Source organism: Marmota flaviventris, chromosome 13, assembly GCF_047511675.1.
Source record: "Marmota flaviventris isolate mMarFla1 chromosome 13, mMarFla1.hap1, whole genome shotgun sequence".
NCBI classification, from domain to species: domain Eukaryota; kingdom Metazoa; phylum Chordata; class Mammalia; order Rodentia; family Sciuridae; genus Marmota; species Marmota flaviventris.
In genome coordinates this window covers 101046963-101070470 of record NC_092510.1, presented here as the reverse complement: position 1 = coordinate 101070470, position 23508 = coordinate 101046963, and the positions used below count along the sequence as shown (strand labels likewise).

General features: G+C 42.7%; 1 protein-coding gene across 7 annotated transcripts in view; it reads left to right on the top strand.

Moving 5' to 3' along the window:
* The first annotated feature begins 6772 nt into the window (after positions 1-6772).
* Positions 6773-23508, top strand: part of Tsc1 (TSC complex subunit 1) — a 174078-nt gene continuing 157342 nt past the window's right edge. The window contains exons 1-3 of one of the 7 annotated variants that reach the window (XM_071601104.1): positions 6782-6828; positions 11470-11623; positions 15294-15356. The gene's annotated coding sequence lies outside the window, so the exon portion shown is untranslated. Of the gene's footprint in view, positions 6857-11469; positions 11624-15293; positions 15357-23508 lie in introns of all 7 variants that reach the window. The other 6 variants (XM_027942475.2, XM_071601103.1, XM_071601102.1 and 3 more) reach the window with 6 other exon arrangements.

The following is a 23508-nucleotide window of genomic DNA, read 5'->3' as shown; positions in this document are numbered from 1 at the left end:
AGAAAACAACAGGTGACCTTCTGAGTTTGACTTGTTTTGCTTAACATAATGTTCTCAAGTTTCAATCAGTTTCCTGCAAATCACATGATTTCATTTTTCTTCATGACCAAATAGAAATCCATTGTGCAAATACACCACATTCGCTTTGTCCGTCCACCCACCGAGGACACCGCGGCTGGCTCCATGGTTTGCCGCTGTGAACCCAGGTGTGCATGGACCACGGAGCATCATGACTTCAATTCTTTGGAAAAAATACTGAGGAGTGTCACAGCTGGGTCACTTGGTGGTCCATGCCTAGTCTTTTGAGGACCTCCACACTAGTTTCCACAGTGGCTGCACTAACTTAAATCCCACCAACAGGGTGAAAATGTTCCTTTTCCCCCACCTCCTCTCCACCTCTCCACATTCATTACTCTTTGTATTCTTTGTATTCGGCCTTTCTGACTGCAGTGAGATGCAATCTCAGCGTAGCTTTGATTTAATTTCCTTAATTGCTGTAGTGTTGAACATTTTTCATATATTTGTTGGCCTTGATGGTGTATCTTAATAGTAAGTCCACACACCGAGACCAGGTTCATCTCTAGTTTTATATCCCAAAGACATTCTCAGCTGAACCCATGAGAGGACAAGCACAGTGATGTTATCTCAGTGTGGCTTCTGATGGCACCATGGGAGGGCGGAGGGTAGATTACGTGAGATTCACACCACCGAGTCGCTGTCAGCAGTTAGAAGTTGCTGACCAGATGAACACAGAGTAACAGGGACAGACTTTCAAGACATCACGCCAAGCGGGGAAATGAACCAAGAGAAAGATTTCTATCCATAACATAATTCCATTAATTGACACCCCCCCCACACACACACTTATGGACTGTGCAAGGACACAGACAGACAAAAGGATACACGTCTCATGCGTCAGATGGTTGCTTATGAGAGAGGGGGAATTAGATGTGGAGGATGGGAGTGAACGCATGCATAAAAATAAGAGCCCTTTCATGAACCACGGCTGATGGAGCCTAGCCCCTGCTCTTGGCTGAATTTATCCCCTGAACTTTCACATGTTGAAGTCTTAACCCACAGTTCCTCAGTAACGTTGAGATGTGATTAGTTAGGATGAGATTGTACCAGGATTGGGTGGGCCCCCAATTCCTTACGACGGGTGTCCTTATAAAAAGGAGACGTTTTGGATACGGAGGAGCACCAGGGAGCACCGTGTGAATGTGGAAGTGATGTGACGCAAGCCAAAGAACACCAAATACTGCCAGCAAGCCACGGGAGGCATTTGAGAGGCAGGGAGCAGATTCCCCCTTGCAGCTCAGAACCATATATGTGATCTCGGACTCCTGGCCTCCAGCCTGGGAGACAAAGAGTACATGTTGTTAAGTCACCGGGCCGTGTACTTTATCATGGCAGCTCTGGAAAATTAATACTGCCCCCAAAATCCGGCCTAAGTAAGCAAAAGAGCCCCTGTCCTCAGCCAGATGCACCTTGCCTCATATGTCTACTTCACTGAGGGGTGCAGCCGCACGGCCCCCACGGAGGAGCCCTGGATTCCAACGCTCTCTTCGCCCTCAGCTCCCTCTGGGGGCTCTTCCATCTCACCTTTGGTGCCAACGTCCCTGGATTTTCATTTTATTTTTCCCCTTTAATTACCCTGCACTAATTATACATATGTACGGGGTGGGGAGGGGTATTTCAGTATGCACTGCTCCGGGATTTTGACCTTGACCCAGAGATGTTTCAAGAGACCACATTGCCATCCCACTACCTGGGGGTGGCAGAACATGAGCACCTGGTGGGAGACAGGCCCACCCACATGATCTCAGGGAGAGGGAGTTAGGTTGAAGGAACAGAGGTGGACGTGGGCTGGGCTGAGCTCAGAGCAGGGGTCCTTAGGCAGCTGGAGGCCCTGAGAAGGCTGGCTGGTAGAGGCTAAACTGGAGTTCAGTCTTGGAGAAAGAACAGGAGTGACCGGGTGAAGAAGAAAGGACATTGTTCTGACCACCACCAGCCTTGTTTGGTCACCAGGAACGGAAAAAGGTGCTAATAAAAGTGAAATGGATTGAAAAGATATAGAAGCACCTTCCAGGCTGAAGCAGGAAGGACAGCCAGGTCCCTTGGGCTGTCCTTCCTCCTCAGGGGCCTATGTTGCATCACGTCTGCCCCCTTCTGGTCTGGGCACATGGCTTCCCCAGCAAGACTCTTGACAGTTTACCCTCTGCTGTCCAGGGTGCTGAGGGGACCTGACTGGATCCAACTCCACTTGACCCCCAGGGACCAACATTGTTTGGCCTTGTCACACAAACCCAGGCAGGACTGTTATATGTGGTCTGCATTCCCTGGATAATGTCCCAGGAGCTGCACAAACTTACAAGCCTCAACCAACTCTGGCTCTTAGCCTTGGGATCTCAGTGCAAAATTCTCAAGAAGACTCTGGCTGGCTTGGGAGATGTTTTCAGACCAATCCAGGTCCAATCAGGTATGTGTGCACAGGTATGTGAGACCGTCTATGAATTTGGAGTGGTTCACAGTGGGTACCCCAGACCATGGGCAGATCCTCTTAGAATTAATTGGCTGTAGCTGTTAGGATCTTGGTGGAAACCAGCAGCATCCTCAGTTGGACAATTTAAAAGACAAAGGTATGAGCAGCTTCAGAAACACCAGAGATGATGATATACCTGGGGAGTAGTGACACAGGACACTATGATCACATCCAGGTATTGAGAGTAAGGGGAGGGCCACACATGGGGGCACATACCTATAATCCCAGTGGCTCAGGAGGCTGAGGCAGGAGGATTATGAGTTCAGAGTCAGCCTCAGCAACTCCGCAAGCACCTGTTTCTCAATAAAATACAAGAAAGGGCTGGGGATGTGGCTCAGTGTTGACGTGTCCCTGGGTTAAATCCCTGGTACTGAAAAGGAGTAAGGGGAGGGAGTCCCTGCTAACATACAGGGTAAGCCAGGTCAGGTGCAGGATCTGTGGACCACAGCTGGCCAGGTAGGACAGCTCCTTCTTCCTCCTCTGAGCCCATCTCACTTTGGTCAAATGCAACAGGAAGCCAAAGGTTTGGCAGTGGAGGGGAGCCCAGAGAAAGAAGGACCAATGGAGAGTGACTGGCACAGGAGGATGAGGCTGCCTGTATGAAGTGGAGACAGCCTGAGAAGGGCAGGCATGAAGCTTCTAGGTGTCCAGGGCACTGGGGGACATGGTGCTGGACAGCAAGAGGAGAGGTCAGGGCTGCAAAGGGGCTTGGTCTTGATTCTGCAGATGTGTGGTCACTGAAGTCAGGGAGACTGGCCAGGAGCTATCATGCAGACTGCTGAAAGCTGAAGCCAGAGAACATTCAAATGGATGAGCTTCAGGCACTGGGTGGGGGGATGTTTCTAATGCTGTCCTTCCGGAGGCCTCCCAGTCCTGTTCATCCTTCCAGAAGGCCTTTTGTTCAGAAGGGACACAAACCCATGGAAGCCAGCATCAGCTGAAATAATTATTGCTTTGTGGAAGTTGGAAAAACAAGATAAAGTTGGTCTCAGGGACTCCAGAAATGCAGGAGCCAGCATCTGCTCTTCTCTTTCCATCTCTCTCCTCCTTTTTGGCCTGAGGATAAGCTTAGCAGGTGCTCTACCATTGAACCACACCCTCCAGTCCCTTCATCCCTCTTGTCTCAGTGTCTCCTTTCTCTTTGTGCCAGGGTTCTCCTATAGCTCCATATGGTACCGGGGAAGGGAAAGGTCATGGCTTCCTCATCCCAGTTTGGTGACCCCCCAGAGAAAGAGAGAAATCTCTTCTAGTGTCTATATATAAAGACCCAGGGAAGCATTCCAGTTGGCTGTGCTCAAGTCACATGACCAACAGTGGGCCAATCTCTTTGCTAGGTGATGGGATTGGCTAGGCCTAGTCCAGGTTCTGGGGCCTGGGGCAGCACTGTGACTGTCCGGTGAGGAACTGGGGAAGGGCAATGTACCTCCTCAGAGGGGGAGGGAGAGATGCTGCAGACAAGTGCAACAGTGTCCACAGTCAGCAATACCTACCAACTGGAGGCCCCTGCTATGGGAGACTCTGGGCTGATGTGGGGAAGGAGGGGGTGTGAGTAACATGTATTCCGCAAGTGACAAAATTCAACTTCAGAGAAGACAAAAATATCAGGCATCTCAGATGGGTAAGAGCAGGTAGCAGGGCCTTCTTCAGGCTTCTTCCCTTCCTCTTCTCACTAGCCCTTGGCAGTCCATATTGAGGTAACAATTGCCATTCTTCTTCCAAACACTGTATAAACAGTAACAATGTATTTACAGCCCCCCTGAGAGCCAGCTGCTGATGAGCTCTGTGTGTCCCTGCTCCCTTACAGGGGGAGTGAATTCCAGCAGGATGTCATGGAGCCAAGTAAGGTGGGGTAGAGAGCCGGGGCTCCAGGGTCAGCACTCTGGAGCAGTGCCTGAGCCCTCCACCCCACTCCTCAATAACCTTAACTCTCCCAGCCACTGGTGGCCTCAGAAATCTCTGAACAAACTTGAATGCCCGCACTGGTGAGTATGCAAAGGCAGTATCTCTTCCTGTGATCTGGTTTACAGACCTGTGGAACTGAGAGCACGTGGATCCTTCCCCCTTCCAGAAGGACCATGCTTGGGTAGCTACAAGAATTGGCAGATCAACTCCAGAGACTGTTGGCCGCTGGTGGTGAGCAAAGCTAACAATAAATCTGACATGGATGGAATTGGCTCTGCACTAATTACATCTTAATCTCTCATTGAATCTGCCCCAAGTGCCCATTATTATCACCCTATGTTGCAGGTGAGGAGACCAAGGCTCACTGTTACCATGAGAGCAGAAACTGAGATAGGAATTTGGGAATAAAGGGAGAAATACTGAGTCTCAAAGGAAGTGCCCAGAAACCCCTGGAATGCAGGAGACACTCACGAACGACTGAAATGCAGAGCACCCATGCAGAATGGCAGCTCCTGAGCACATGCCTTGGTCGAGGCCCTTGTACCCATGAGGGGAATGTGCAAGTACAGGGAACACTGGCGTGCAGTCACGTAGCTCTACCTGGCTCACCCTGTAGCCAGACCCTAGCAATAATCCCTCTATGAATATTCATCTCCACACCAACAGGTTGCTGTCTCTCCTCTCCATCTGAAGACTGCCCACATTTTCCCTCGGATATGTATCTACTCTCCTAAATAAACCTGTATGTCTTTGAATGGTGCATGCCGAAATTCTTTTCCATCAGGTGTGTCAAGAACTGGGCTGGTCCTGAGTTTCCCCTTCTCTCTGGTAACTCCCTGGACACTTTTTCCAAGCCATCTCTCTTCATGTGACAAAACTTGTATTCAAACTGCTTTGAATCTAGAGCTCTTGGCTTTCCTCAGCTGCCTGTGTAACTGTGTTGGACCATGGACTCCCCAGCTCAATTTCCACCTTCCTCATAAGCCTTCTGGAGAAAGCTTTATAATCTGATTCTAAAGGGTGTCCACTGCTCAAAGTTCCCCCATGAGGTTTGGGAGTGGGTGGGAGGGGGAAAATGAGGGCTGGGCTCTGCTCATTGGGACAGTGGGCCCAGAGGGGGTGTACTTTTCTAATTCCACAAGGGCACCAATCCTACCAGCACTAGCCCTTCCCTGGACCACCCTGACTTTTCAGAATTCTGACAGCATCCACTGTGCTGGCCACTTCCCCATCTCACTCCTTAATCACATGCCAACGTGTGTTGTGACCTAGTTGGTTTCCATGTTATTCCAATCACTCACTCCATTTGTTTGCTGAAGGCTCTCGCTTCTTTGGTTCTCTCTGCCTGGAATGCCCTTTCTTCCATTTTTGTTCTTTAACACCCAGCCTGATGCCCACTCCACAAAGCCTTTCAGATACCACAGCTAGACTCTGCCCTGCCTTGCTCTCTGCCCCTCTAGGCTTTCATCCTGCCCCCTGCCTCCTAGGGACCATCACCCACTAAGTACCTACTAGACGTGGGGTCCTATGCTAAACGCTTCCCATGCTGTATCTCCTGGATCCCCCACTTCGCGAATATTGTGCCCATTTCAGTGAAAGAAACGGAAGCTTGGGCTTGTCACCGCGAGGAGTAGCAGAGCGGGATACAAATCAAGGTCTGTGACTTGAAGGCTACCTCCTTTTACTAGGGCTGTTTTTTTCTGGTCTCACGAGTAGGTAAGTGTGAAGTGTCGGTAACATGATGGCACAAGCCAGAGCGGTTCTCCGCAGAGACACAGCGCCGCGCTTTTGCAAATATTCTGCAAAAGAAAGAGAGATTGCAACCCCCACCCCCACCCTATGGCTCAAGAGCAGGCCTTTCACCCACTCGGGCCGCAGAGACAGGTCGGGGAGCAGGACCGTGGCCCAGAGCCGCGCGCAGGAGGACCCCAGACCACCGAGCGCACTACAAGCAGCAGCGCGCCACGCCCGCGGGCCGGCTTGTTTACGCCTCGGCCGGCGTCACGTGAGCGCCCCGCCCGCTCCGCCCCCGGCGCCGCGTGGCTCCTCCCGTCGCGCCGGGCCTTCTTTCGCCTCCTTCGGAGTCACAAGATCTCTCGGCAGCCTCCCTTTGGGATCCTTCCGCCGTCCCCGCCCCCTGCACTGAAAACGCTCCTTGGTCCTTTTCCGCAGCAGCCCGCAGCCTCAAAGATGAGCGCAACGGCCCGCTCCATCGGCGGCGCTGCGGTTCTCGGCCGCGCGTCGCTGGTCTCGGGTGCGAGGCGCAGCCCGGCTGGGGACTCTTTTCCGTGGCGGAGGCTTCCGGCGGCCGTGGACGTTTAACGCCAGGGGGAGGTGCTGCGCGTCCAAGATGGCGGCGCCCTGTAGGCTGGAGGGACTGTGAGGTAAACAGCGGCGGGGGAGGAGAGGTGGGTGAGTATGGGGGCGTCCGCTGTTCCTCTCGCGTAGAGCTCCTCGGGGCGGCCCTGGTAGCTCGGCCCCCGTCGGGGAAGCCCCGGCGTGTCGAGACTAGGGGCGCGCCGGCTGGGTGTGGGGGGCCTGGGCCGGGGCTACGGAGCGCCCTCCGCTCCCTCTCTCTGCGCGGCCGGTCCCCGGGGCCCGGCCGGGGCTGGCGGGATCCCCGAGGAGGTGAGATGGGCCCGGCCGACACGCGGCCGCTCGCTGGCGGCCGCTGGGTGGGCTGCACGCGGCCTGGTGTGCGGAGGGCAGCCGAGGCGGCGTCGGGCCGGCCCTGCTCGGTGGGCGACAGGTTGCCGCGGGCGCGGACGGCGGGGGAGGGACCCTCAGCCGCTGGGGCCAGGCCGGGCCGGGCCGGGCCTGGCTGGGGCGGGTCCTGGGCCTCGGAAGATGACCCGGACGGGGCGGAGAAGAATGAATGGAGGCCGCTCGTGGGCATCCAAAGCTGCTCTGCGCACCGGGCTCCGCCAAAATTTGCATGACCGCAGTGCCTAGCTCCGGGTATGCTCGTGGGTGTTTAATTGACGGTGGAGGACAGTTACCTTGAGGTCCACAGAGGTGATTCTTAGGCGACAGCTATTCGCAGAACCGCTCATTCATTCATTCGAGGAACTGGTGGAGCCTGCAGTCAGACACCTCTTGGAATTAAAGCGCTTTCTTTGTTGCCTGCTAAAGAGTTTTGCTTTCTGTCTTTTGGGTTTGGGATGAGGGAGACTTCGGAGGGGGCGCGGACCTCTAACTCCTAACAGCAGCTAAAATTTGTGTGCCAGGCCCTGTAAAGTGCTTTGCAGTCACCATCTATTTGGTTTTGCTCAAAGGAAGAGGCGGTTACTATAAATACCTCTTGTCCTCTCAGATGGAGAAACTGAGGCCAGAGTAGGTTGGGGTAACTTGTCCAAGGTCATTTGAGCGAGGACTGGAACTGAGGTCTGACGGATTTCGAAGACATGACTCTTTTATTTGACTGCTAAAACTGGTCTGTCATTAAGTGATTAGAATTAATCATTTGGTCAAGGTGTGTGTGTCTTTCGTTTTGAAGGGGGGTGCACTTGGCTTATATGCCTTATGCTTTTGTTTCTGATAGTGTTGTGCCTGTAAACTTGCTAGTCTAAATTAGGCTGGAAAGTATTTGGTATTTTTTAAACCTGATGTATTTATGGCAAGAAGTCCTGCTATAATCCCTGCTTTTTTTTTTTTTAATAGAAAGTGTGGAAATAGCACTTCATTTTACATAGAGTAAGCTGTAAAAGTACTAAAATAGAATAATACTCTTCTGAGATATTTTGATTTATGATTTGGGGATCAACTTGGAGTCATCTGAATTCAAACATGCTGGAAAGTGGAGCAGTAAATTTCAGGAAGCATTACAAACCTAATCTTATGGGAGCCTTTGATTTGCTGAGCAGCCACCTGTGATTCTTAAGTTGAGCATTCCTGAGGAAACCTGGAATATGCAAATATAAAAACTGATTTAGGGTTTTGAAGGGAAATATACCTATAACAGTCGTGCATCAGGCAAATGAGGCTCCTCAGAAACACTGAACCATTCTTTATTATTGCCCTGGGGAGCTGCAGAATCTTCCTCTAACCACTTTGTGTAAACTTAAGGGGTATTTATGGGAGATGTAAATGGAAAATATCCTCTTACCAAAGTTAATATCTTATCCAAAATACTCTTACATCACATGCCTGCATGATGTAAGCTTTCTTTGCTTCATGCATTTCCTGGTGTGTTCCTAAATTCCTGGTTGGAAAGAAGGCTACTAGCCTTCTTGCATGTTTTAATTAAACAGGGGTATCTCAAACCCTGTGACTCTGTTGTACTCTTCGTTCACTGGGTGAGTGAAGACATCTGTCACTGCTGCTGTTGTATAATTTAGGGCCTTCTGAGCATGCTTGGTTCCAGTCATGAGATGAAATTGAGCAGCCTCACTAGGTAAATCTAACATATACCTTGTTTGTGTAGTGTTTACAGAATAACGAAAATGCCATGAACAAGGAATCTCAAAATGCAGTGAATCTCAAAGCACAGGTATCCGACCTGTGTAGGTAGACCTACAATGTTCAGTCTTTGAGGACACCCCGTCACTGGGAACATTTTGGAAGAAGACTAATTCTCACATACACCGGAAGTTGATGACCTGATGACTGCGGGCTTAAAGCATCAGTTTGACCGTTTTCTTTTGATTTATAATTTATTGCAGAGGCATTTCTTAAAATAGCCAGCCTCTGGTGTGTGTAATGGTGGATGAGTTTTGGGCTCTGAATTAGAGCTTATTTGAACTTAAAGTTCTGTTTTCTTTCCAAGTTTGTGAGGCTACAGGTATGTTTGTTTCCAGGTTCCAGTGGCATGATGGACTACAATTATTTTCTCCTGGAGTTAACTGGATATTCTTGGATGCCAATGAGCCAAATACAGCAATATATCAATATTTCAAGCTTTTCTAAAGAGTCAAAAAGTATTCAACTTAGCAGGTGGCACATGCTTGTCATCCCAGCCACTTGGGAGGCTGGGGCAGGAGGATAAGTTCAAGGCCGGCCTCAGCAACTCAGTGAGGCCCTAAGCAACTTAGTGATACCCTGTCTCATAATTAGAAAATAAAAAGGCCTGGGGATGTAGCTCAGTGATAGAAAGCCCCTGAGTTCAATTTTCAGTACTACAAACAAAACAAAAAACAACAGCAACAAAAAAACTTTTAAAAAGTTATTTAAGTTCTCTGAGCCTCAGTTTCTCCATCTGTGAAGGAAGAGTTGGACTGTAACTAATGAGTATCTGTAAGTCTAAATTTCTGGAATTTAAAAGTCATTTTGGCTTCAACTAAGCATTCCAACTAAATCCATGGACTCAAAGTGTCAATAGTTTTGTAATAATCAAGTGAATGGAGTGCAGTGGCACGTGCCTGTAATCCCAGTGGCTCTGGAGGCTGAGGTAGGAGGATCGCAAGTTCAAAGCCAGCCTCAGCAACTTAGCAAGGCCCTATCTCTAAATAAAATATAAAAAAGGGCTGCAGATGGTACCTCTGGTATTGAAAAAGAAAAAAAAAATCAAATGAATTGGTGACTTTTAGCTCACTTGATAGGTATTTATTCTTTATATCATAGTATTTTTAAAAAAGCGATTCCCTATGAATTCTTTATATTATAAAACTCTCTTTGAAGAATTGGTTTCATTTGTATTAGTTTTGTCGTTTCAGTAGCTGTAGGCATGAAAGAAAAGTATACTCAGTAGCATTCTAATTTGTAGTTGTTTGCATATGTGTGTATATATTAATGTACAAATGTACACACTCAAACACTGAGCTTTTTAAAACTCAGGTCATCAGTTGATAACTAATATAATTTAGTTTGCATGAAATACTTATTTTTTCCATTTAAGTTGGTTTGAAGAAGCCTTCCAATAGCAGTTGGAGATTATTCTTTCTCTGATTTACTACTTAAACGTACAGGCACTAAAAATTTATAATTTAATGTCTTTTTTTAATGGGATAGGATAAAAATTCATAATATATATTTAAATAAAAAGTACATGATCTCAGGACTTCGTTAGTTTCTTGTTGGCTGTTGTGGAATTCTAACTTGTCTTGTATAGAGGAAAAGAGGGCAACAGAATATATTTTAAGTTTGAATGTGTTCAGATTGACATCTAGTGAGTAAAGTGCCTTAATAAAGCAGCTTTGATTAAGTCAATCTGTGAAGTAAACATATGGCTTTAGAGGACTATGTTGGAGCAACAAGATGGTCGTGCCTGGAGTTGGTGATGTGGTAGAAGGTGCTGGGAAGAAGAGATGTGGTTCCCTTCCCAGTCTACTGTCATCAAGACCGTGCTATCTGCATCTTTCACAGAACATAGTGACAAACTTGGAAGTGTATCCATTTTAAATTATAGAATGATTTTTATTGGTCTTTCAAACACAAGGTGTTAAATGGATAGACTGCTACGTGCTATGTACTCAGCAATACATTTTGTTTAGTAGTATGTTGTTACAAGAGAGATTAAATAGAGTGCTTATGTGCCAAACATCGTGCTAAGCTTTTTACATGTCTAATCTTGTTTACTCTTCATACAGCCTTAAGAGGGCAGGGTAAGAAAGGAATTGAAGGCTTAGGGGATATGAAGTAAGTTGCCTAAGGTCTCTTACTCAGTGACAGAGCTGAGATAGGAATTGATTGGTGGACTCCAGAATCCCAGTGTTTAATCTTGCACTGTGATAAACTATCTGATCTGTTCATCTCCTAATTAACTCAGAGGTCAGTGGTTTTTAATTTTTGTGGGGGCAGGTTTTATTTCTTCTAAAAATCTATAAAAAGCTATGTCCCTTCCTCTACCCTTTGTGTCCCATTACCACCAAAAAATGCATACGAACGTGGAATTTTGGATGTAATGTCAGAGACTTAATGAACTCAGCTTAAAGCCTAGCCAGTGATTTTGGATGGATTATTGCTTTTTAAAAAGGACCTGAGCTGTATGAAACAGGTTTCTTTAAACCAGTAGGTAGAAAGGCTTAAGTCTTTTCAAAGTGAACTTGTGTGTTATTTGTGTCACCAACCATCTTACTAAACTTTCGTAGTGGAAGATTTTTTACACTTTACTGGAAAATTCAACCTTAGATGCCACAGTGAAAGAGAAGTGAAGGACTTGGATATACAACCTGCAAGGTGCTTCTCAGGCTTGGCATTCAGTCTGTTTCTTTGCACCTGGAAGAATTCTATTAGTTTCCCAAGGTTTGTGTATATTTTTTTCCCTTTTGAGCTTCAAAGCAGATGTGAATGAATGAATGATGTTTCTTGCCTTCTTCCCTCTGTCTTCTTTGTAGGCCAGTGATTCTTAATCATAGTGGGCATCAGAAGCACCTCAAAGCCTTCGCTCCCTCAGTTTCTGATTCAGAAATCTAGGACAGGGCCCCAAAATTTGCATTTCTAACGAATTCCCAGGTGATGCTGATGCTGGTGGTGTGAGAACCACTGTTCTAGACTGTCAAACCTGGTGTCTTTCTACCCTAAAATATTTCTATTTTGATCCTATAAACTTGAAACCTACAGAAGCTTTAATTCTGACATGGTGACTTTATGAAACATACATGATATCTCTCTAGCTGTATTTTTGGTATATAATTTTATTCATGCTAATAGAAAATCAGGATGCAAGTAATATTATTGGAAGAGATGCACCTTACCAAAATCTGGACCCGCAGGTACATTGCTAGAGGATTCATCACCTTTGGAATAAGATATGAACTTTAGTGAACAGTCTGTCAAGGTGCCAAAGGACAGAAATTTTGCATAGAGAGTCTGGCAAATTGGAGCTCTCCTGCCCCAGCTCCTGTGACCTTGAGAAGAGAGTAACTGCTGAGACAGTTTAAATTGTTCTTGCCTACACATTCTGGCACCTTTGGCCATCAGCTGTTTTACTCTCGTATACTAAGTGCAGCAGATTTCTTGCCCCGTCTTCCAGTATTTTCTACCCCTTCTTATCTGTGCATCCATAAGAATAAAAAATTGGACCAAGTATTTTACCATTAGTGCATTAGTGCTGAAGGCAACTTGGTTCAATTGTTAGAATATTACTCTAAGAAATCACCTGAGAGTTCACGAACCAGAGCTGAACATAAATACAATAGTGTAATGTTTCTGCTCTATCTAGACTGTACTTTTATGATGCAGTAGTCCATTTGTATGTGAATCTGTGTGAATTGTCTTTGGATTCTTGAAGCTAAAAACTTGAATATAGGAAACAAGTTAAAGTGAAGAAATACCTGCCTTCACATATCTGCAGTTGCCTTTGTACATTATAGACAAATGTGTACAAAACTCTCTTAGGTGATTTGATATGCAGTTACCTCTTTTATGTCAGTCACAGTCCTCGGGAAGCCTGGGGATTAGTTTTCTAGGCCGCACATCACAACACTGGTTTTCCAAATATCTGAATATTCAGCTCATAATTTCAGCTAGAATACTTACTAAAGGCATTTAGGTGCCTGCCGCTAGCATTTCATAAAGTTATTCCTAGCTCTTAGCCCTTGTAGCACTCATAATGCATCTTGTCTAGGGCAGGTACAGATTCTGCTCATGACAGCTGTGGCTTTTACTCTGAAGTACACGTGTAATCCCAGGCATATAAGCTATCTATCTACAAGCACCTAAAGAATGAAATTAATTATATTAACTGTGAAAACAAATGGACCTGTATGTTCCTTCTGTTTAATTGAAGAATACCAAAAGCATGGAGCCTTCATCTTTCCCCTCAAACCTGCTCTTTATTCAAAAAGACTGCTTATAGGAGTGAAGTTACAATGTTTCATATAGGTGAGAACATAACTTTTGGAGCAGATAGCAAAAAGGGAGAAACCTAGATTTTGGGATGTTTCTTTTTTCATTTGGTTTTGGAAGAATGAGAGTTGATGTTATTATGTTCTAACAGGTGTTAACATCAATATCCCTCACTTCCAGGTAGGTTCACACATTATATCTCACTTCATTGATCTGAATGCTGGTACCCAGTAGTACCCCCGAAGGGCAGGGTGTATATATAAGTGAATAAATGAACATTTAAAATATAAATAATGGTGACAGCATGAAGAATTATGTTGGTTAAGTCCCATTACTTTTTTTTTTTTTTTTAATTGTGATGATTAAGATGTTGAGTCTTAGTATCGAGCACTGGAGAAAACCTTGTTTGCTTTCCACTGGTAGTTACTTTATCTTGCTCAGGAATCTTGTCTGGGCAAGGTCTCATCTTGGTGTATGCTAATTTTACCCTTGCCTTAGATATTTCTTTTCAGGTTAAAGATCCAATTGGGATTAATTGTAAGAGGAAGTCAACATGACTCCCTGCTAACAGCAGATTTAAAGATTCTGAGATGAGAGGACACAGCACCAGTTGCAGCTCTCTGACTTGGTGGAGCAAGGGTGGCCAGGCTGCAGCAGTGGCCTTACATGCTTGCAGGGATTTCTGAGGACCATTGGCATGAAGGTCCTGAATGTGCTCCACGTGGAACTATTATTACCCTGTCATCTGGAGTGAAAGATTTTAATTGTTATAGAGTTGCTTTGTCCTCCTGTTTGACTTTGATCAGGATTTTAAATCTTAGAGTTTGTTTCTAGTCTCTTCTGTGTTCAGTGCAATTGGTGTATATAGTATATGAGGCCCGTCTTCCATTCTGTATATTTAGCCTGAGAATGGTGATGAAAAAGTTAATGAGATATTAAGGACCTGAACTTGGTATTTTTGCCTCTTGTAGGCCAAGATAGGCCTCAGTGTCCTAAACAGATGCCCTCTGTCCTCAGTGGAATTTACAGTCTTGTGGATCAGATCATTTCTAAACATAATTGAAGGGCTAATATTTTTAAAGTAGACTGGAGTGTATTTATATATACTCATTTAACATGAATAATGAGATAATTTGACAGAAAGTAGGGTTAAAAGAGGAAGAAAGTTGAGAAATAGCTGTTCACAAGTATTTTATGCCTATCAGAAGGATTAGATTTAGTGCTGCTTAAAGGCAGAATTAGGCTTTATTTATCTAGGAAATATTCTAACTCTTAATCATTCAGTCAACAAGCAGACACTGTGGTAGCTCCTAGAGTATTGAATCAGCTATAGTTTCTTCAAAGTGCAACTTAAATTTTTCCAAAAACGAATTCCACATATTAATTGGGCTGCAGTAAGGGACATAAGACCTAGTCTGGAGGTGGGAGTTGGGGAAGACGAGACCTAGGCAGGCTTCTCTGGTGAAGTAAGTGTTTAAGTTGATACCTTCAGGATAAAGAGTTGGTTTAGGAGGTGGCAGGGCAGGGACAGGTGTGCATAGTCCTTAGGTGGGTATGTGATGCAGCTTGGCTGAGAAATTGAAAGGTGCATAAGCCAGGGTGTAGGGGGTGGGGGTGAGAGGGCGGTTCAGGCCCACCCAGTGCTTTGTGCCTCTTACTGTCTTTCCTGTGGGACTGCCTCAAAGTCCTCCAATAAGATGTGTCATCTCAGTTAATCTTGAATGATCTTACAAGGTTGGTGCTATTATTCTCACTTTACAGGTAAGGTTGACTCAAGGTCAGACATTAGACTTAAGATAAATAGCTAAAAGTTACACCACTAAAAAGTGGCAGAGCTTGGATTTCAACTTGGAACTTATTCTAGAGCTTCTTTTGCCCAGTCCCCTGTAGCTCCAATGGTTAACAAAAGGCAGAGATTCCCAGTTCAGCACAGCACATATAAAGAATTTTCTAGCAGTGAGCTGCTCAGAAATGCTGAGACACATGCTTCCAATAATTTTAAGTGTTCATTCCAGTAGAAACCACATGGCTCTCTGTCAGGATGGAGCAGGAAGGAGTTGTACCAGATGAACATTACTCCATTGTAAGACTGTTATGCACATATTTGTGTGTGTTTTCCCTCCAGTGACCATGAAAGACACCAAGTTGAGAACACTGGAAACTGAAGTACCAATTTTCCTCAGAACAGGTAAGGTATAAATGCAGTCTAGTGGTTGGGGGAAGGTTGAATGGAATTCTCACCCTGTCCATGGGTGTATTAGTAGCAGGTGCTTCTTTGCATTCAAAGATTTCACATTTATGGTTTTAGCTGCCTGCCAGGCACTGACCCCTCTGTGGCTTGAAGTAATTAGTCAAATTACTACTGATTTATTAATTGCTTACTCAATGCCAGGCACTGTGCTAGGTGCATCCTGTGTGTTACTTGTTTTCTTCTCCACAGCATGCTTCTGGTGTATCCACAACTTACAGGTGAGGAATTGGGCTCAAAGATGTTATGCAATTTTCCTGAGGTCATATTGGTAGTCACTTTTTGGACCTATGATAGAAATAGCTTTTGTATAGCAGCAAAGCCTGGTTCTAACCATGAAATAATTTCAGGCCTGTTTGCCAAGACATGGCATTTAACCAGTACAGGTTCTCAACACTGACTGAGCCTTAGAAATCCATTTGCCTTATATCAGCAAACCAAATGTGATGTCTGGACCCCTGTCCTTAACCTTCTTGGTGTGGGACTTCAGGGTTTTATTAGCTCTGCACTTGATTATAATGTTCATCCTGGGTGGAGAAGTGAGTGAGCATTTGGATCTTTTTTTTTTTTTTTTTTTTTTAACGAGAGAGAGAGAGAAGAGATAGAGAGATAGAGAATTTTTTTTAAATATTTATTTTTAGTTTTAGGTGGACACAACATCTTTATTTTATTTGTATGTGGTGCTGAGGATCGAACCCAGCGCCCTGCACATGCCAGGCAAGCGCGCTACCCCTTGAGCCACATCCCCAGCCCTTTTTTTTTTTGGTACTGGGGAGTGAATCCAGGGGCGCTTAACCACTGAGCCACATTCCCAGTCCTTTTTCGTATTTTATTTAGAGACAGGGTCTCACTAAGGTACTTAGGGCCTCGCTAAATCGCTGAGGCTGGCTTTGAATTTGCGATCCTTCCGCCTCGCCTCCTGAGCTGCTGGGATTACAGGCGTGCTACCATGCCTGGCTGAGCTTTTACATCTCTTTTTGTTGTTGTAGATGGACAAGAATGCCTTTGTTTATTTTTATGTGGTGCTAAGGATTGAACCCAGTGCTTCACACATGCTAGGCAAGTGCTCTGCCACTGAGTTGTAGCCCAAGTCTGAGCATTCACATCTTAATATGGCTGTGTCTGTTAATGGTCTTAAATTAGTTTTGGGGGGATAAATTATATGTTTTAGTTGTTTTTAGGAATTAATATATTATATGTGTTTAGTCATTACCCCCAGAAATGTATGCTTCATAAATATCGAGGCTCTGACATTTTTGTGGATCTGAATTTAGTCTTAGTCACCTAAGTGATCAATGAACTGTAATTTCAAGTTTACCATTAAGAATGCCAGTTGTGGGGCTGGGGATGTGGCTCAAGTGGTAGCGCGCTCGCCTGGCATGTGTGCGGCCAGGGTTCGATCCTCAGCACCACATACAAAGATGTTGTGTCCGCCGATAACTAAAAAATAAATATTAAAAAATTAAAAAAAAAAAAAAAAAGAATGCCAGTTGTAACAGAGTTGTGTGTATACAGGAAAGGCATAGGGAAGATGGGAGGTGTTTGGTCTACTGTCTTTATGCATAGACTGCTAATGTGAGTCATTTTTGGTTCAGTGCTCTGCCTCTTACTGTTCACTGTCACCTCACATGTGTCATAGGAATTGTGAAATAAGGCTAAGACTTGTGCCTTAACAATCTGTTGGTTTATAAACAGGGACTTACTACACATTGTAGGTGATAGAAAGTATTGTTCTCTTGTAAATGGGGAAAACTTTCTAAGTTTGACTTTTCATTTTTAAATTTTGTGGCTTTTTTCATACTCCATTTTTTTTTTTTTTTAAAGAAATTCATTTAATATGAACTTTAACCCAAAATCAGGGTCAGGTGTTCAGGTCATTGATGCCCAAGTGGAGTAACAACATCATAAAATATAAATTCTGGATATAAAAATAAATTTCAGATTTTATTAAAACATCTTTCATGACTATGTTATATCACATTTTAGTAGTTAGGTTTTAAAAGTTTGAAATTTGAGGCTAGGAAAAGCCATTGGAGAGTGCTGCTACATGCTGGGCTGACTGTGTCTGGTACCTCTCTGGCTAGCATCCTTGGTCCCTTCAGCAGTTTTCTTGGACAAAACAGCATTCAGGAGGGTTTTTAGTGGAAGTTTCTAGAAGCATCTTTCTGCCTGAGATTCATAGCTTGGAAGGCCTCAAAGATTCTTCATCTTCAATTACTAAAAATTGCTGGCAATGTTTAGTGGTTATTTTGACAAACCTCTTTGTGGATGCTTTGTCTCCATGGATGCAAAACTACAAGAAACTAGACTGGGAATGTAGCTCAGTGGAACAGTGCTTACCCAACGTGCACCAGGCCATGGGTTCAATCCACAGAATTTCTTCATCCCCTCTCAAAAATGATAAGAAATTGTCTTGTAGCATTTTTGCATTTTTGTGAAGTGTATTTTAAAATTTGGCTAGTGATTGTAAAATGTGTTTTGTATTTTCATTTTTTTTCCTCAACAATTTTTTCTTCATACTTTTGATATTCTTTTTGTTGTGCTTTGTTTTGCTTTTTTTGTTATGCTGGGGATTGAACCTATGTTTAACTTTAAAATGACTTATGGATGTCATTGATTGTGATTATAGATTTTTTTGTTTATAATTTTTTTATATAACATTGAGATGAAAAGGTCAACATTTTAATTCATTCTCATAGTCTTAAATGTGACTCTTTGATTGTGAGACTGCAAATTAAATGCAGTTCTTAAAGGTTATTTATTTTGTTTGTAATAAATATTGGAGAACAGTTATGTGAAAGTTAGACTTAAGATATACTTTAGCAGCCAGGCACAGTAGCACACGTTTATAATCCTACTGGGAGGCTGAGGCAGGAGGATCTCAGGTTCAAAGCCAACTTCAGCAACTTAGCAAGACTGTGACTCAAAATAAAAAATAAAAAGGGCTGGCAATGTAGTTCAGTGATTAAATGACCCTCGGTTCAGTCCCTGGTTCAAAAAAAAAAAAAAAGATAGTATCTGTTTTGTAACTGAGTTATTTAAATTGTTGTAAACATTTGACTGAAACAGCATATACTGTTATTTGCAAAGGTATCTAGCTAAATCACTCTTTTAATATTCTTTACATTTAGTGATCTAAAAGTTCTTCATTTTTTAACATAAAACTCACATATATCGTTAATTGAGATCTTTACTTTCATAAGAAACATCTTTTATATTTAAACTGACAGAATTTCAACTTATGAGACACAGGACTCATCTGATAGGACTTGGATATTTCACTTTATATTTCATGAATACTCAGGTGTTGATCTACCATTAAACTTTCTGATGAACATTCTAAATTCTTCCTAATCCGCATTACTGATGTTTTGTAGATAGGTATAATGGTAGTGACATGAACATAAAAATTATTTATCACACACACAAGGTGAAGGATGCTAGAATTGCCACTGAGGCAGCTAACTGTTCAGCCTTAAGACCTTCCACAGTTGGAAGCCAAAGCCAAATATCAGATTTTGGATGAATAAAGATATTGAAATTGAACTTTGCTAAATCCCTACTTTCCATGTTTGTTGAGATCATAAGTGTTCTGTATGATCAAATATGACGACTAGTTGTAGAGTGTAAATTTGGTGCAAGCCAGCTCAGGAATTAAGCCTAGCTCTGCCCATCTCTGGTCCTGCTGGAACCCTGGAAGACACTGTATTTAAAGAAAAGAGGGGTGGGGGGACAAAAACTCCTGGCTGTTGATCCGTCCATGAGCTGGCACTTGTAGTAGGCGACTGAGGTCTGGTTCCTGGGAGATAACCCCATGTAGTAGCAGAGAGGAAAAACAGTGGTTAATGACAGTATATCTATACAGGTCCTCTACATCAATGGCAGCCATACCTGATCAGATTGAGTAGGGCTGTTTTTGCCACTGTGACCAAAAGACCTGACAAGAACAAATGTAGAGAAGGAAAAGTTTATTTGGCGCTCACAGTTTCAGAGGTCACAGGCCATAGATGGCTAACTTCATTGCTCTGGTCTTGAGGTGAGGCAGAACATTATAGCAGAAGGGTATGGAGAAGGGAAGGAACTCAGGACATGACAGTCAAGAAGCAGAGAGACCATTCCCTTCACCAGGGACAAAATATATACCCCAAAAGCATGCTTCCAGGACCCACTCTTCCAGCCACACTCTACCTACCTACCTATAGTTACCACCTAGTTAACCCATTCAAGTATTTTAATGCACTGATTAGGTCCAGGCTATCTTAATTCAATCCTTTCACCTCTAAACTTTCTTGCATTGTCTTACACATGAGCTTTTGGTGGACACCTCATATCTAAACCATAACAAGGGCTGATAAATCTGAAGGTGAGTCCCACAGATGGGGAATTGTGATTCCTACTCCTGCCCCTTCCTGTGAAGTACCTAGATCTGCACCAGTCTCCAATCACAAGACAAAAGCTTCAGGCCCTTCAACACAACTTGAGGAACCAGCATCAGAATTTCTTTCAAGTAACAGCTATGTGTAAACCCCCAATTCCTGATACAGGTTAACACTCTATAATAGACGTAAACACAGAGTACATCCCACATACTGTGCTGCTCACACCACATCTTCCTGAAGTACCAAAGTGTCCCCAGTCTTGTCTTCCAGGTACAGTGGGTCTCCCCAACCCTGATATGGTACATTCTGTGCCAAACCCACAGATCAACCAAAGAAACTACAGGGAAATTATTCAGTGTTATACAACAAACCTATACTCTAGGTCACACTGACAGAAGAAAGGCAGTACATATGGCAAGGCCACTGTATAAAAATAGAAAAGGTCTACATTCCAACAGATGTACAGATCTCAACATAGAAACACAAGAAATATGGAAAAACAAGGTAATAACATTACTACTAAAGTTTATAACTCCAGAGTAACAGATTCCAAAGATACTGACATGGATAAAATTCAAAGAATGATTTTTAAATCCAAGAGAACAGATGAATTAAGGAGGACAGTGCGCAGGATATGAATGAACAATTCAGTAGAGATGGAGATTTTGAAAAATAATCAAACAGAAATGTTGCAATTAAGAGCTCAATCAGATTAAAAAAAAAAAAAAAAGACTCAGTTGAAAGTCTCAACAGACCAAATGATGCAGAAGAATATTGGAACTTGAAGATGACTCTGCCAAAATATTATGTTCAGATAGCAATAAAGAAAAAAAAAAAGAACAAAGGGAATATACAAGATCTCTGGGACACCATTAAAAATTAAATGTTCATATAATTAGTATGCCAGAAGGAGAAAGCTATATACTGAGGGCATAGAAAATATATTCAATAAAATAATAGCAGAAAGTTCCCAAATATTGGGAAAGACATGGACACCCGGGTTCCGGAGGCATGTAGAACGCCAAATAGATTTTGACCAGAAAAAAAGAAAAAACAAAACAAAAAAACTTTCTACAATAGATTTCTCAGCAGAAGTCATATCTTTCAACAATAACGGTATGTAAACTAACTCACTCTTCTTCCCTGCCTCCCTCCTTCCCTATGCCTCTCTCTTTTTCTCTTTTTCTTTCTGTTCTTTGGATTGAACCTAGGGGCACTCTACCACTGAGTTACACCCCCAGCCTTTTTATTTTGAGAACGGGTCTTACTAAATTGCTGAGGCTGGCCTGGAACTTGTCATCCTCCTGCTTCAGTGTCCCAATCCCTGGGATTACAGGCTGCACCACTGAACCTGGCTTGTGAAATGACCTTAATTCTTCAATTAAAAGACACAGAGTGATTGGATTAAAAATTAGATCTAATAATGTGGTGTGTATAAGAAACTGTGAAGACTTACATAAACTGAAAGTGAAAGGATGAAAAAAGATAATCTAAAGCAAATGGAATCAGAAAGCAAGCAGGAGTAGCTATGCATATATCTGACAGAATCAGTTATAAGAGACAATGTCACTATATATTTACCAAACAATACATCAGGAAGATATAATAACTATATATGTACTGAATGTCAGCATCCAATTTCTTTCTTCTTTTTTTTTAAATCTTTGTTTTATTTATTTGTTTTTGTATGGGGTACTGAGGATCGAACCCAGTGCCTCACGCATGTGAGGGGAATGCTCAGCCACTGAGCCCCAGCCCCTCAGCATCCAATTTCATAAGACAAATATTATTAAACATAAAAGGTAAGTTAGGCCCCCAAATAATACTAGTGAGTGACTTTGGTATTCTGTTGTCACCGATAGATAGATTATGCAGACAAAGAACATCAAACTAGAGACATCATTAAGTGATATTGTAGATCAAAAGGACTTAACAGACATCTACAGAGTGTTCATCCAATGGGTGTATAACATTCATTTTTCACATTGGCACATGGAAATTTCCAAAATAAGACTATGTATTAGGCTACAAATCAGGTCTTACTAAATTCACAAAATTGAAATAATTCCTTGCATCTGACATAATCACAATGGAATGAAACTAGAAATCATCACTAAGAGACACTGAAGAAATATATAAACATGGAGATATGTTTGAATGAACAGAGGGTCATTGACGAAGTAAGGAGAATTTAAAAGTTCTTTGAAATAAATGCAAATGAAACACGGGGTATGAAAATCTGTGGGATTCAGCAAAAGCAATACTAAGGAAATTTTATATCAGCATTTACATTTTTAAAAACTTCATTAATAATGCATATCATGGTCTTAGAAAACCAAGAACAGCTGTGGGGTGATATTGGCTAATTTTTTTTATACTGTTATATATTGTGTGCAGTATGAATATGTAACAACAAATTTTATCAGTACATACAACTAAATGTACCAATAAAAAATGTAGGGAGGGCTGGGATTGTGGATCAGTGGTAGAGTGCTTGCCTAGCATCTGTGAGGCCCTGGGTTTGATTCTCAGTACTGCATATGAATAAATAAAATAAAGATCCACTGACAAAAAAGGTTTTTTTAAAATGTTTAAAAAAGATTTTTTTAAAAAAAAGAAAATCAAGACAAATCAAACCCCAAATCAGTAGAAGAAATAAAGATGAGAGCAGAAATGAATGAAGTAGAAACTAAAAGAATAATCAAAGGATCAATGAATGTAAGAGTTGGTTCTTTGAAGAGATAAACAAAATTGACAAACTTTTATATAACCCAGAAGAATAAAGATCCAAATAAATTAGAGATGAAAAAAGGTGTCATCATAAGAGATAGCACTGAAATTCAAAGCATTATTAAGGAATATTTTGAAAAACACTATGCCTATTATGTGCATTTAGGAATATGTAACAAATCCCGTCATTATATATAACTAATGCACCAATAAAAAATGTGGGGGGAAAATGTGGTATATATACTCAATGGAATATTACTTAGCTTTAAAAAGAGTGAAGTTAAGGCATTTGCCAGTAAATGGTTGGAGTTGGAGAATATCATGCTAAGTGAAATAAGCCAATCCCACAAAACCAAAGGCCAAATGTTTTCTCTAATATGTAGATGCTAATTCACAGTAAGGCGGTGGGCACTAGGGAAGAATAGCATTACCTTAGATTAGGTAGAGGGAAGTGATGGGAAGGAAGGGGATGGGATGTGGGGATAGGAAAGATAATAGTATAAAACAGACATTATTACTGTATGTATATATGTGACTACATGACCAATATGATTCTGCAACATGTACACTCAGAAAAATGAGAAAGTATATCCCATCTATGTATGATATATCAAAGTACATAAATGTATTCTATTGTCATGTATAACTAAATAAAACAAAAATTTTAAAAATATAAGGGGAAAAAAGAAAAACTATATGCCAATAAATTGGAAAATCTAGAAGATATGAGCACATTTCTGGACACACATAACCTACTGAAATTGAATCAGGAGAACATTAAAAAAACTAAATACATCAATAATAACTAAATAAATAGACCAATAATAAACAATAGTAAAAAGTCTTCCAACAAAGCAAAGCCTAGGACTGGAGGAATTCACTGCTGAATTATACCAGACTTTTAAGAAAGAATTAATACCCATGTTCCTCAAATTCTTCCATAAAATAGAGAAGGAACCTTAATTTCATTCTTCAAAGCCAGT